Source organism: Schistocerca cancellata, chromosome 9 (genome assembly GCF_023864275.1).
Source record: "Schistocerca cancellata isolate TAMUIC-IGC-003103 chromosome 9, iqSchCanc2.1, whole genome shotgun sequence".
Classification (NCBI taxonomy): domain Eukaryota; kingdom Metazoa; phylum Arthropoda; class Insecta; order Orthoptera; family Acrididae; genus Schistocerca; species Schistocerca cancellata.
The window spans coordinates 207294038-207308404 of NC_064634.1; the positions used below are offsets into that span (position 1 = coordinate 207294038).

At 42.7% G+C, this 14367-nt stretch overlaps 1 protein-coding gene across 1 annotated transcript in view; it reads left to right on the forward strand.

Moving 5' to 3' along the window:
- LOC126100616 (uncharacterized protein CG3556-like) overlaps positions 1–14367 on the forward strand; it is a 646754-nt gene that overhangs the window by 202642 nt on the left and 429745 nt on the right. The window contains exon 2 of the mRNA XM_049911243.1: positions 13390–13429. The gene's annotated coding sequence lies outside the window, so the exon portion shown is untranslated. The remainder of the gene's footprint in view (positions 1–13389; positions 13430–14367) is intronic.

Below are 14367 nucleotides of genomic sequence, written 5' to 3' on the forward strand. Positions count from 1 at the left end.
GAGAATGTTCTGGCGAGGGGAGCAGTCGAACATTTTCTGTATCCAGAAAGGCCAATACAGGACCTGCAACATACGGTCGTGCATTATCCTGCTGAAATTTAGGGTTTCGCAGGGATCGAATGAAGGGTAGAGCCACAGGTCGTAACACATCTGAAATGTAACGTCCACTGTTCAAAGTGCCGTCAATGCGAACAAGAGGTGACCGTGACGTGTAACCAATGGCACCCCATACCGTCACGCCGGGTGATACGCTAGTATGCTGATGACGAATACACACTTCCAATGTGCGTTCACCGCGATGTCGCCAAACATGGATGCGACCATCATGATGCTGTAAAAACAACCTGGATTCATCCGAAAAAATGACGTTTTGCCATTCGTGCACACAGGTTCGTCGTTGAGTACACCATCGCAGTCGCTCCTGTCTGTGATGCAGCGTCAAGGGTAACCGCAGCCACCGTCTCCGAGCTGATAGTCCATGCTGCTGCAAACGTCGTCGAACTGTTCGTGCAGATGGTTGTTGTCTTGCAAACGTCCCCATCTGTTGACTCAGGGGTCGAGACGTGGCTGCACGATCCGTTACAGCCATGCGGATAAGATGCCTGTCATCTCGACTGCTAGTGATACGAGGCCGTTGGGATCCAGCACGGCGTTCCGTATTACCCTCCTGAACCCACCGATTCCATATTCTGCTAACAGTCATTGGATCTCGATCAACGCGGGCAGCAATGTCGCGATACGACAAACCGAAATCGCGATAGGCTACAATCCGACCTTTATCAACGTCGGAAAAGTGATGGTACGCATTTCTCCTCCTTACACGAGGCATCACGAGAACGTTTCACCAGGTAACGCCGGTCAACTGCTGTTTGTGTATGAGTAATCGGTTGGAAACTTTCCTCATGTCAGCACGTCGTAGCCGGCCGAAGTGGCCGTGCGGTTAAAGGCGCTGCAGTCTGGAACCGCCAGACCGCTACGGTCGCAGGTTCGAATCCTGCCTCGGGCATGGATGTTTGTGATGTACTTAGGTTAGTTAGGTTTAACTAGTTCTAAGTTCTAGGGGACTAATGACCTCAGAAGTTGAGTCCCATAGTGCTCAGAACCATTTGAACCAGCACGTCGTAGGTGCACCACTGGCGCCAACCTTGTGTGAATGTTCTGAAAAGTTAATCATTTGCATATCACAGCATCTTCTTGCTGTCGGTTAAATTTCACGTCTGTAGCAAGTCATCTTCGTGGTGTAGCAATTTTAATGGCCAGTAATGTATAATAACGCAGGCTCCTTAATAAAAAATAGTTTATTTATAGCCAGACCAATATTGTGTGCATGTTCATCACCAGCCGTATGTTTCAAAATACTTTTATCTCGAGTAAACTGTTTTTCGAATTACTTAGGTGACGGCTACTTTTTGGTGTAATTTAACTTGCCGTATATACTAATACCTTAGAGTATGGCAAACACGTTTGGCAATAAGTCATGTAATTACCTAATTATATGATAGTTTCAATCAACATATTTGTTTAGGTTATTATGTAGTTGGCAAAGCGATATCCAAAGATGTTGATTAGGTGTTTATTTCATAGACTACAGTCACATGAAGTGATGCAAAAACAATGCGCTAGAGATAAATGTATTTTGAAAGATACGAGCGCGTGCTCAAAAATAATGCCTCCGAATTTTTATGAGAGAACTTTTACAGCTTTTTAACTAACACAAACGTTATTAATAGTTTACATCTTCATTCTGCGTGTCTACTTATTTACACCCTCTGCCACTAGAAGCCTCCGAATTGTAGCGTCTAACGTAGCAATGTGTAACGTAACTATGTAGGTACATGGGAAACATGGTGACGTAATCCATCAGAAAACTAAACGCACGGTTTTGAAGAATTTGTCCGCACATGGAGCAACTCTCCTTCAGCATGACAACACCAGACCAGACACCAGCGCTGCGACATCTGCAACAATCCGACGCCTCGCGTTCACTGACATCAATCACCCTACTTACAGTCCCAATTTGGCCCCATCCGATTTTCATCTGTTTCCAAAACTTAAAGAATATCTTCGAGGACTGCACTTTGATAGCCATGAAGGGTTGCAAGTGGAAGGGAGGTGGTGGCGCCATCAGCAAAGTCAAACATTCTACAGTGACGGCATCAACAAACTGGTCTCTAGTTGATGAAATGTATTCGTCACCAGAGTGACTACGTTGAAAAAGAAATATGTAAACATGAAGAAGAAATATGTACAAAGTTAATGACGTTCGTTTTATTTAAAAGAGTTTTCACGTAAAAATTTTGGAGGCATTACTTTTCAGCACGCCCTCGCATCTTCCAAGAAACGTTTATCTCTACTGCACCGTGTTTCGAATCTCTTAAAGTGACTGTAATCTATGATGTATATATACTAAGAGACAAATATTCTTAAACTACGTATTATTTAGTAACGACGTGTGTTCACTCTGCAAAGCTCCCATACTCCAGTCCGGTAGCCGCAAAATAACTAAAATAAACAATAGAAGCTTTACATGGTGCACCGTTTAATATCTGTTCTCATTTTCGAATAAGACTTCAAAATGTATTACCTTAACCAGTGGCTACAATCCTGCCCTGACTGACCACATCTGCGTATGAGCGAAAATGGTTTAAATGGCTCTGAGTACTATGGGACTTAACATCTGAGGTCATCAGTCTCCTAGAACTTAGAACTGCGTAAACCTAACTAACCTAAGGACATCACACAGATCCTTGCCCGAGGCAGGATTCGAACCTGCGACCGTAGCGGCGTATGAACAAAAATTGAAAATTATACCCATTCCCTTGGCCATTCCGCTGTTACTTCCACAGTCTACCACCTAGGAAGGTATCATAGAGTGTAGCAAAACCACTGAAATCCTGCAACTACGAGATTTCCTACTATGTAAAGAAAACGAGAGCCCAGAGTATTTTCAGTAGCGAAGATAAGACCCAGTTACTGTCCAACAGTGGGGTTCCCAAAATAACTTGTCCTGATCGTAATAAGTTTTAAATTGGTCGGTCAGGCAGGGACATAGCAACCAGGGTGGCTGAAAATGAACGCAGCTGAGGTGCAGGATTATGATTCCACATTTCCTGAGCGTGTAGTGAATGAGGACCACCACAGCTGCCAGCCACAGTTCCGCGTCCTTCACTTAGAAAACGAAGGCCGAAAACTCAGCCTGGTGGAAGTCCTGGAAATCAACAAAAATGTGGCCCACAGTCATCATTTGCAATTAAAAAAAAACAGTTGTATAGTTCTCCTGTTACAAACTACACTTATTCCTCTGTTTTCCACTGATTCCTACAGTGTCTGTTCCTTTCTACTCCTCTGTTTTCATTCTATTGTGGTTGCCTTTGTACTCCATAGCCGCGCGGGATTAGCCGAGCGGTCATAGGCGCAGCAGTCATGGACTGTGCGGCTGGTCCCGGCGGAGGTTCGAGTCCTCCCTCGGGCATGGGTGTGTGTGTGTTTGTTCTTAGGATAATTTAGGTTACGTTGTGTGTAAGCTTAGGGACTGATGACCTTATCAGTTAAGTCCCATTAGATTTCACACACATTTGAAGATATGGTACTCTATATTTTATTGTTACAATAGTCAGTTCTACCTTTGACTTTGTCCTCCATCACTTTCCATCTTTAATACCAATCGAAGCTATTCTTTAGTAGTCTTGCCAAGTACTAATTTAATTTTTTAGGATTGTTAATTTAAGTTGAGGTATAGCTACTGTTTTTTAAGTTTAGTATTAATGTTTTTTTCTGGTTTTCCTTGTTTATTTATGAATACCATCTTTCCCAATGTAGTTTACAAATATTTTAATTTCTATAAGACGATATTCAGTTAGTTTGATGATGGTCACATATGCCAAAGACTGGTTAACTAAATAAATTAGTCTCGTAGAACATAAAAAAATGTCGCTTTTTATTCATTACTGTTTTGTTCTACCATGTAGTGAAGGACGAATCAGTTAACATTCCGTGGGGTGGCTATCGTTACATGGAAGCGCCTGCCACACGGGGTTTTCCAACGTTTCCATAACGATCTACGTTATGTGATCTCTTTTTAGCTTTGTATCAGATTGCCGACTACAGTACAATCAGGGCACACAGAGTAAAGATTCATCTGCAAGGAAGCTCAAATAAGGAGTGTAGTTTGTAGGTTACTGGCCACGATACCACTGTATAAGGCTGACGTGAAAAACAAAAGTTTGGTAATGGCTAGAGTTATTTCAGTAATCGGTCTAGTGTGCCAGTGCCAAAAGTGGCGAAAAACTGCTGGTATTGCAGTCGACTGTAGAGCGTTCGACTGTACTGGGTCACGCTCGTGCAGTGTAACCCTTCTGTGCCCCTTTTCATTAGTGTGTGTGTGTGTGTGTGTGTGTGTGTGTGTGTGTGTGTGTTTGCTGGCGTCAGCTCTAACATCCCTGGGGGACAATTTGCCGTCGCGGCCCATGATTCCACCCTTTCCCTTTTTTCTGCCCTTTATTTTTTTCTTCTTTTTTTTCGTCCAGCAAACTCATTTTTGCGTGCGGCTGGATGACGCTGCCTTGCCCCTGTGCGCCATTAGGATAAAAGTACGGATGCTTTGAGCTGGAAACATCAGCTGAAACTTCCAGCCGAGTGTGCAAGGGTGTTATAGCTCGCGCTAGAGCGGTGGCGCGGAAAACCAGAGCAAAGGGTGTGTGTGTGTGTGTGTGTGTGTGTGTGTGTGTGTGCGCTTGCGTGAGAGAGAGAGAGAGAGAGAGAGAGAGAGCGTGTCAGCCCTGAAGGTGGATTATCGAGTACACTCGGTGGTCTGCGCCGACCGCCGGCTCAATTTCGGCGAGCACCGCAACTGTCACTCGTAAAATGTATCACGTATCACTTTTATAGCCGATGAGCAGCGAGCTTATTCAGCGGAGCAAATGAAAGTGATATTCTTATCGAAAAAAGCTTAGAGTGTGGCTTTTGCGTATACCAGTGGAAATGAACTTCAACGACAGTCTCTCAGAGGGCATCCACATACGTTTGAGCGGTTAGACACATGCTTGTTTGATGTCGGCGTGTCAGGCACGTGCGTGGTTGAGGCACTGACAGATTTGCGTATTAAAAATACGTAATTAGTCCACGAGGCGAAGTGTCTCTCTTCCAGAGCTGCGCAATCTGAAAGTCAGTGATTTAAACCAGGTACGCTCTGGTTCTGTAAGAATTCGATCGTTGTCAACCGCAAACTGAATAAAAGTTGAAATTACTAACAGGCTGCTAAAATAATGCAAACGGACATGTTTTCTCTGCTGCCCACTGTGTGTGGCTAGTAGCAATCGCGAAAGAATTTGTGTCGATATCACAGTCTTTCTCTTCTGCTGTTCCTCCTGCGATCGATGATAATTGTTCCAGTAGGTGCGTACTATCTCTTGTTAAATGTGTGGGCAGCATACTTTATGTAGATAAAATAGCAAACCTGCTTTGGTCACGTAAAGTCAAATTAGCTTTCTCCAGCAACAATAAACTACAAAAGAAATTAGTGTACACCTTAAATAATAAACAAGGTAAGTTCTCAGACTCAGATACTACTCGCTCAAGATACTACATAGCACAGACTGCCAGGAACGTTCATATAGGTATTCTGAACACATCAACTGTAACACACACAACCAATTCACAAAATCAGCAATAGTAAAAAACACAAAAAACACTGGACATCCATTCAAAAACATAAATTTTAAGAAATCCACTACTTCCAAAAATCGAATACTATGGATGTAATGGAGGAGCTGGAAACGTTTGTTCATCACAAAAAGCAAGCGCGAAATGTTCACATTGATAAAGTAGATAGTGATTCAATTAACTTCTCAAATTTCAGTCCTGTATGTAACAACGATAGCAAATTCCAAAACTATGTTCATTTCTTCAGAGACTCTACTCAACATATGATACAAAATACAATATAAATCATTCTCAAATATTTAAAAGTCAGAATTAGTCAGCATTTATAAAATAAATTTATGAGTGACACCTTGATGTAAATAACGTATGCCACAAAAAATGTAGTACCTCTGTTTCGAACTCTTCGTGAAGCTATTCTAGCAGGATACCTTTCTAACTAATTTTGATTTTATAAACAAACAATGCAAGTGATGATTTGCATGTGAATACTGCAAGAGGGCCACTCTCAAAGCTTTTTAAATAAAACATACGTTGTTAACAGTCTACATCTGTATTCCACATGACTACATATTTATTTCTCAACATAGCCTGGCGACGAACACACTTCACCCAAAGAAGACCAGTCTGTTGATTCCATCACTGTAAAACGTTCGACTTTGTTGGCGGAGCCACAACCTCACAACCTCACCTCTGTTTGTACTTCTTCATCACTATCAAAGTGAAGTCAACGTAAGTGTTCTTTAAGTTTAGGAAACGGATAAAAATCGGATGGGACCTAGCCTGGACTATGTGAAGGATGATCCCTGAGAGTGAACCCAGCACGTCGTATTGTTTCAGATTGCACAGTGCTCGTGTGTGGTCTGGCATTGTCGTGTTGAAGGAGGTAGCACTCCATGCGTGGACAGACTCTTTGAATTCCAAACTCGATTACAGAACGCTATTTCACATGCACCGACGTACTTACTTCACACACCACCGTGTTAAACTCTACAGTTCTAAGCCCTCTAGCTGCAGAGGATCGCAGAGATGTACACATGGAGAATCAACGTGTAGAATGCTAATAATGTTTTTGTTATTTAGAAAGCTTTAAGAGTTTTCACATAAATGATCTGAGACATTACTTTTCTGCACGCCCTCGTACATAATACTTATAATACTTACCGAGCGAGTGGTTAGCACACTGGACTCGCATTCTGGAGGACGACGGTTCAATCCCGTATCTGGCCATCCTGATTTAGGTTTTTCGTGATATCTCTAAATCGCTTCAGGCAAATGCCGGGATGGTTCCTTTGAAAGGGCACGGCCGACTTCCTTCCCCATCCTTCCCTAATCCAATGAGACCGATGACCTCGGTGTTTGGTTTCCTCCCCCAGGTCAACCAACCAAGCAACATAATACTTCTGTAAGATTTATCGGTAGCCGAAAGCTGACAAGTGATGGGCAGTCTGAAATTAACTGGTGTACAGTCTTTGATATATATTTACATTCTTAACAACTTTCCTGCGAATTGATATTGTGATACACTGTAAACATGTTTCAATTCTTCTGGAATACTTATGTACAAGACAGGTCACGAGTTTTCGTTCGGGAGCAGTGCACTTATATAAAGAAATAACGCTAGCCCTATGGAAACTTGTTTCCTTTTGGAAATCCAAATGCAGGGAAGCGCACACTATCGGTCGTTGCGGCCGAGCGGTTCTAGGCGCTTCAGTCTGGAACCACATGACCGCTACGGTCGCAGGTTCGAATCCTGCCTCGGGCATGGATGTGTGTGATGTCCTTAGGTTAGTTAGGTATAAGTAGTTCTAAGTTCTAGGGGACTGATGACCTCAGATGTTGTCCCATAGTGCTCAGAGCCATTTGAACCTAATACAGTCCTCACATATTCGTTCCATTTCATATCGCTTTGCAACGTTACTCTGACTGACTCTGTCATGCAGCACACTACTAATTCTGTATATTACGTAAGGGTGTGTTTCTCCTACTTTTACTTTTATCTACATTCAGAGCCATATTCGAATGATACTTCTTATGGGCGCCATTTACCTCACTATCTGCTTCGTCAACGCGTTTTACTGCGCACGTGACAAACTTTTTAATCACCTAATACCCCGTAATACCAATATCATCTGAACATGACCAGTACTGACTGAAATTGGCTATATTGTACCATTGTGTCTGAAATAAAAAGTAGTTCACGTCAATCTTTCTTGGCGGAATGTCTTTCTTCCACACTAGGTTTGTTTATCAATTACCTTGTACTCCTCACTGAATATTTATATCGTACGGGGCCACTGTAACTGCGCAATTGTAGTGAATATACTCTATTATTAGCGTTTGATACAAGACCGTTTTTTGGATCAAGCGGATCTTGCTGGAAGAATGTATGAGAGAATAAGGAACTTCACAGTTGTGGTCACTCAAGCAAAACGTATAGTAAGCGGTTACCATTTGGCACCTTTTTTCAGTTAACGATAATCGGTCCGAAAAGGCTTATGTAGATTAGACTAATTCTGAAGAGTCAGAAGGTCCAGAGTTCAGTTTCTCCCCGACATAAATTTAAAACACGGTTAACAGGGGCGCAATACAGACAGGCGTTTTCACTACTTTCAAGTTCCTGCCCCTGTTCACGCAGCTCGCATCGTCCAGGTATGGTCTTACGAGCACGAGGATCAATTGTCTCATCTCCCTTGGCCAACACACCCACCAAATTGTAGTATTACTGAGTCTTCATGGTCTACGTTGAAGAGAAAAGTAACCTACATTTCGGTGACGAAGGCGTCGCTCCGCTGTACAATGTTACGCAGCCGGTACTGTATTGCGTCTGGTTTAGTGAGTGCTGTCTTGATGAATGCTGTAAAACATCGTAGCTTAATATGCTTGTAGTCGTACCAGCGATCGATGCAGAATGTGTACTCTACAGAGTACGAGCCAAGCCCCAGAGAATATTCATCGCTCGTAACCTCGGGCAAAGATATCTGATGCCAGAATACCACGTCAGCCTTGAGTCGAAGATTAGTGCCAGGCGTCCCACAGTCCAAGTTACAGATAGGCTGTACGGTCTCCAAACTTCTCGTTATCTTGAGAAGGGTGACTGTTGAACAAATGGAAGAGAGAAAATGTACTGTCAACTGCTCTAAACAATCACAAGTAGTGTGGAACATAAAAATCAAAATGGGAGACTAGCAAACCCACTTATCTGTTTAGTTCTACGCCAACTGCAGCGTTCCAAAGCGAACAGCGCGCTATTTTAATGGGGTAACGTTTTATCCCGAGAGCTTACTTGCGTATATTTTACACGACTGAATATTTTAACAGATCTGCAGCCCTAGAGAAGCGTCTACAAACGCACAGCTATTTTACAGGAGGAGCATTCTCTTGAAGCATTCAAACATTCTGGGTTCCATGTTGTACGTTTCAAGATGATAACGTCAGGAAAGAAGGATGTAATACAGAACTGCTGAAGGAAAAATGCAAGTGATTGAGAACGTTGTCAGCCTATACAAAATTTACCACTCCTCAGCCCACACCGATCGAGATGTTGCACACGTGAAACATTCTTGACTCACACTCTTGACGGTCGGGAATTCAAATTCCCACATTGCTATCCCGATTTTCTTCATCAATAGTTTAAAAAAATTGTTCAAATGGCTCTGAGCACTATGGGACTCAACTGCTGTGGTCATAAGTCCCCTAGAACTTAGAACTACTTAAACCTAACTAACCTAAGGACATCACACACATCCATGCCCGAGGCAGGATTCGAACCTACGACCGTAGCGGTCGTGCGGTTCCAGACTGTAGCGCCTTTAACCGCTCGGCCACTCCGACCGGCCATCAAGAGTTTCGCTACGACACTTACAAAACTAGGCGTAAGCTCTAAAGAAAGACAGGTAATGTGAAATGTGTGTAAGAACAAGAAGGGAAAATAAGAAAGGAAGACGAAGTGCTCAGACTGAAGATGATATAAGACAGAAAAGCACTCTTTCGGCCCTACTGCTCAATCTATACATACAAGAATGAATCGACATCTACGTGGATACTCTGCAAATCACATTTACGTGCTTGGCAGAGGGTTCATCGAACCACCTTCACAATTCTAATGGCAGAACTAAAAGAAAGGTTCAAGAGTGGGATTAAAATTTAGGGTGAAATGATATCAAGGATAAGATTCGCTGATGACACTAGTATCGTCTTCAGTGTTGAATGGAATGAACAGTGTAATGAATACAGAATATGGATTAAGAATAAACCGGAAAAAGACTAAGGTAATGAGAAGTTCTAGAAACGAGACTAGCCAGAAGCTTACCACCAACATTTGTGATCACGAAATAGAACAAGTTAAGGAAATCTGTTATCTTGGAAGTAAAATAAAGTATAGCGGACGAAGCAAGGAAGACTAGGCAGACTGGTACAGGCAGAAAGGGCATTCCTGGCCAAGGAAAGTATACCAGTTTCGAACATAGACATCAATTTAAGGAAGATATTTTTGAGAATGTACGTCTGGAACATAGCAGCATTGTATAGTAGTGAAGTGTGGACAAGAGGGAAAAAGCTAAGCAGATGAGAATCGTAATGTGTGTGGCATGGCGTAATACAAGGATATTGAGAATTATATGGCCTGATGAGATAAGAAATGATGAGATTCTCTGCAGAATCGGAGAAGAAACAATCATGTGAAATAGGGTGAAAAGAAAAAGGACTGGACTGAAACGGTAAGAAAGTAGGTTGATGAGTCGAAAGGTGCTGGATCAAATAAACTCATAAAGTTGCAATTAGTTTATTTAACAGTAAGATCAAACATTAAACCATCAAACAGTTGTAGCGTTCTTGATGTTCCAGGTGGACACTTAGAAAAATAATTTACACCCTGCTAACTTTCCCGCTCTGGTATACACTCCGAACAAACAATAAAACATGAAAAAAATTGCAACTACTAGTCGCGTTAAAATGCACTAGGATAAAGAAACACAGTAGTAACTAGACGCCTTGACGGCGACCAACGTGTTTAAATACAATTTTAAAACAGTTGTAATCAGTAGCGCTCCTTAGTCGGCAACCAAAATAAGCAAAAATTTTAAAATATAGCATTTGGCAACTAGCCGTGACAGCATTTTAGATTAAATTACCAAACAAAGAATATCAGAATTTAACTATCCGCCTCAGGTGGCTACTGCATTTCAAATGAGTTACCAGACTTAGAAAGCAGCTCTTGAACAGAAAACTTTAGGAAACAAAGCCGTCCAATGAGCTGACTTTTAAATTCCTTACAATGTCGAGGTCCACAACCGAGCGGGGTGGTGCAGTGGTTAGACACTGGACTCGCATTCGGGAGGACGACGGTTCAATCCCGCGTCCGGCCATCCTGATTTAGGTTTTCCGTGATTTCCCTAAATCACTCCAGGCAAATGACGGGATGGTTCCTCTGAAAGGGCACGGCCGACTTCCTTCCCAATCCTTCTCTAATCCGATGAGACCGATGACCACGCTGTCTGGTCTCCTTCCCCAAACCAACCAACCAACCAACCAACCGAGGTCCACAAACGTTAAGAGGCTGCTCGATGCACAGTCTTTACGATTTTAAATACTACTTCGGCAAGCATACAGAATTAAAAATGAATGAAAATAAGCAGAGCAGCAAAATAAAGAATACACCGAAGACCACTCACTAAACGGCCACCAGCGTGAAAAGCCACAGGAATTAGAATGTAAATACCAATTAACGCCATAGCGACACAATACATGTCGAATTCCAAGTAATAATGAACGCGAGCATTATTTCGATCATTACCACTGCGCCCATGCAGTTTTATGTACAATGTAAACAAAAAATATATTAAATATGGACAGTGATCGCTGCATGTATACTGACAAGGAACCCTCAGCCAAGTGTCAGGCAGATTGTTATAAAAATTTAACGAAAGTTACACTTGTTTGTTAAAAGCGTAGAGGAAAATTTAACAGGAAATAATTTGCTTGCGTGTTAAAGGAACAAGAGTGTGACAAATACGCCCATACAGGTGACCACACAATATTATAGCAAAACGTGTATCGATAACCAGGATTCTGGAAATAAGTAAAACTCAGACTTCAACCGCAATCGGGCATTGAAATAAATCGAGTGGCGACATGTGAAAATTAGTGCCGATCAGCACACCTGAATTTCTCGCTTTAAGCGAGCGGTCGCCTTAATCTTTTCGGCTATCTGAGCACGCTTTCCGTCCAACCCGAATTCTCAGTTCGGTCATAGTGTGCACACGTATCAAAGGTATCATTAATCGCCGTCAAGCGCTTATATTATTGGGTACGTGTTGTCTGTTCTTTCGGAGGTATGTTCCAAAACTCCCCTTTCCAGCACTCGATGGCTGTAAAGCAGATGCTCACCGTCATTTCCACGTTGTTGCTGGATGAAATTAAAACCGCCACAAGCCCCCTGTTGATCAGGAAGTGACTCGCCGCTGCCTAATCGGGAAGCAAACAGCCACTTTCAACAGCGTGGACACCTCGTTAATTGTCAACGCGTCCATTTCGATACGCAAAGGGGGCCCAACTGTCGAAACTAGTCCCTCTACTGTTACATGGAACCTTCATCAAAACGTCGCCCACAGGTCGCTGTACTTTAGTGGACTCTCAACCAGCCTCCTTGCCATAGCTTATGATCGAACTTTTCTCCTTGTGAATCACTACGAGCCGGCCGCGGTGGTCGTGCGGTTCTAGGCGCTGCAGTCCGGAACCGCGGGACTGCTACGGTCGCAGGTTCGAATCCTGCCTCGGGCATGGATGTGTGTGATGTCTTTAGCTTAGTTAGGTTTAAGTAGTTCTACGTTCTAGGGGACTGATGACCTAAGATGTTAAGTCCCATAGTGCTCAGAGCCATTTGAACCATTTTTTTGAATCACTACGTCGCAGCTTCCTAACTAGACGCCTGAGCAGCCAGGCAACGGGCCAAAGACGTTGTGCTAGAGCGACAGTTATGGATAATGGCTCTCATACGGTTTAAGGATGCTAGGAGATGTGTTAATACATCATAGAAGAACTTCTGTGGAGCATTAAAAATGTAGAGGAAGACAGAGACTTCAAATGGCTCTGAGCACTATGGGACTTAACATCCATGCCCGAGGCAGGATTCGAACCTGCGACCGTAGCGGTCGTGCGGTTCCAGACTGTAGCGCCTAGAACCGCTCGGCCGCTCCGGCCGGCGACAGAGACTGAAATAGGTCAGAAAAATGGAGACTTAAGGAGTAAGAGCTGCTCCGAAATTGAGTGGGCACAGTAGTAGAGGATACCATGAAGGGCCGCATCAAAGTAGCCAGAAGACTGATCACACAATGAAAGTTCTCTTCAGCTGGATTGTGGGAACTTTCCTCCAATAGGACCACGGTCTGTTTACATTACGATCACTACCCTTCTTCTCTATATTCACTCTCCTATCTCTCTTCGTGTATCTATGAGTCGCTAATCTTACCTCGCCCAGATATATTTTTTTTTTTCACAGCACATAAGCTGCGGATCAAGCGATCGATTTGCTTCTGTACTGAATTCTAACCATTCAAACTCATTTTGTTGGTCTAACTTGTGGTACACCAACTCCCAAAAAAACACGTTGTGTCTCTGAGAGTTCTTGTTAATTCCCACTGACAACAAGATGAGCATTTTGTGTCCAGACGAGAGTAACTCATTATGTTTTCGGATATATATGTTGCTTCAAATAGGTCGTTCATGTTACAGGTAGCGAGTGAGCGGTTGTGGAACACTGAGACTCGACTCGGTGAGTACGATAACCTTTTCAGTTAATTATTTTATATCCTCGCAAGTCGAATGGGCTGTCAAAGATACAAATGCTGCTCTTCGGGCTAATGGGCTGTAAAAAAATTGTTGTTTTAAAATATTTGTGTATTACATTTACATGTTTTAGAAGTATTGAAATGATCGTTATTAATGACTTTTCAAAATTATCATGTCCTTTTTTTCTAAATATGCTGATGAAACAGGTATTATGCTAAAACAGCCTTAAATTGCACTCCCTCCCCTTTACCTTCCAGAGCTTAGATGTGGTATGTTCAGAGTGCGAAACTGACCCAGGAAATATTTCGTACGCCTTAAGATAGGAAGCCCAGGTTAATTCATACACCCAGGGAGCAGACGATATAAGCTGGGTTGCCTATCTTAAGGTATATGAAATATTTTACATATCATTTATATTTTGCGCACTCAGTAGAAGCAAGGGTAGATATCATAAGGTTTCTGTCAGAGCTCGTCAAAATTTGATTTGTGTGTACGATCCGAATGGGTAAAAGCGTTACTGAGTCATGAGAATAAGTAAAACGGCACCTCTGGTCTCAGACTGGATTTGTTTGTCCCGTGTTTAGCGCCTTGGGCAGTAGGAGTTGGTCGGCAGAGTCGCTGGCGAGCTGTCGTAATAAATATTGTATGAGCTGATTGTGGGACTTTGAAATGATTCGTCTGTATGCGATAAGAAAGTTTTCTGAAATCGTATCTGGTCGCGTGGAATCGTTCAAGGTTTAATTAAACTGCAGATAAATAGTCCATTAAAGGTAGCAGCTCATAATATTCTTTGAAGTTCGATCATAGAGGCTAAGTACCAATAAATGGTTATTATCAATCAGAACCGTCGTGAAGCCGGTTAAATTCAATTTCCCCATCTGTAGTGCAGCCTATCCAAGGGCAAGGGAGAAACGTAAGATT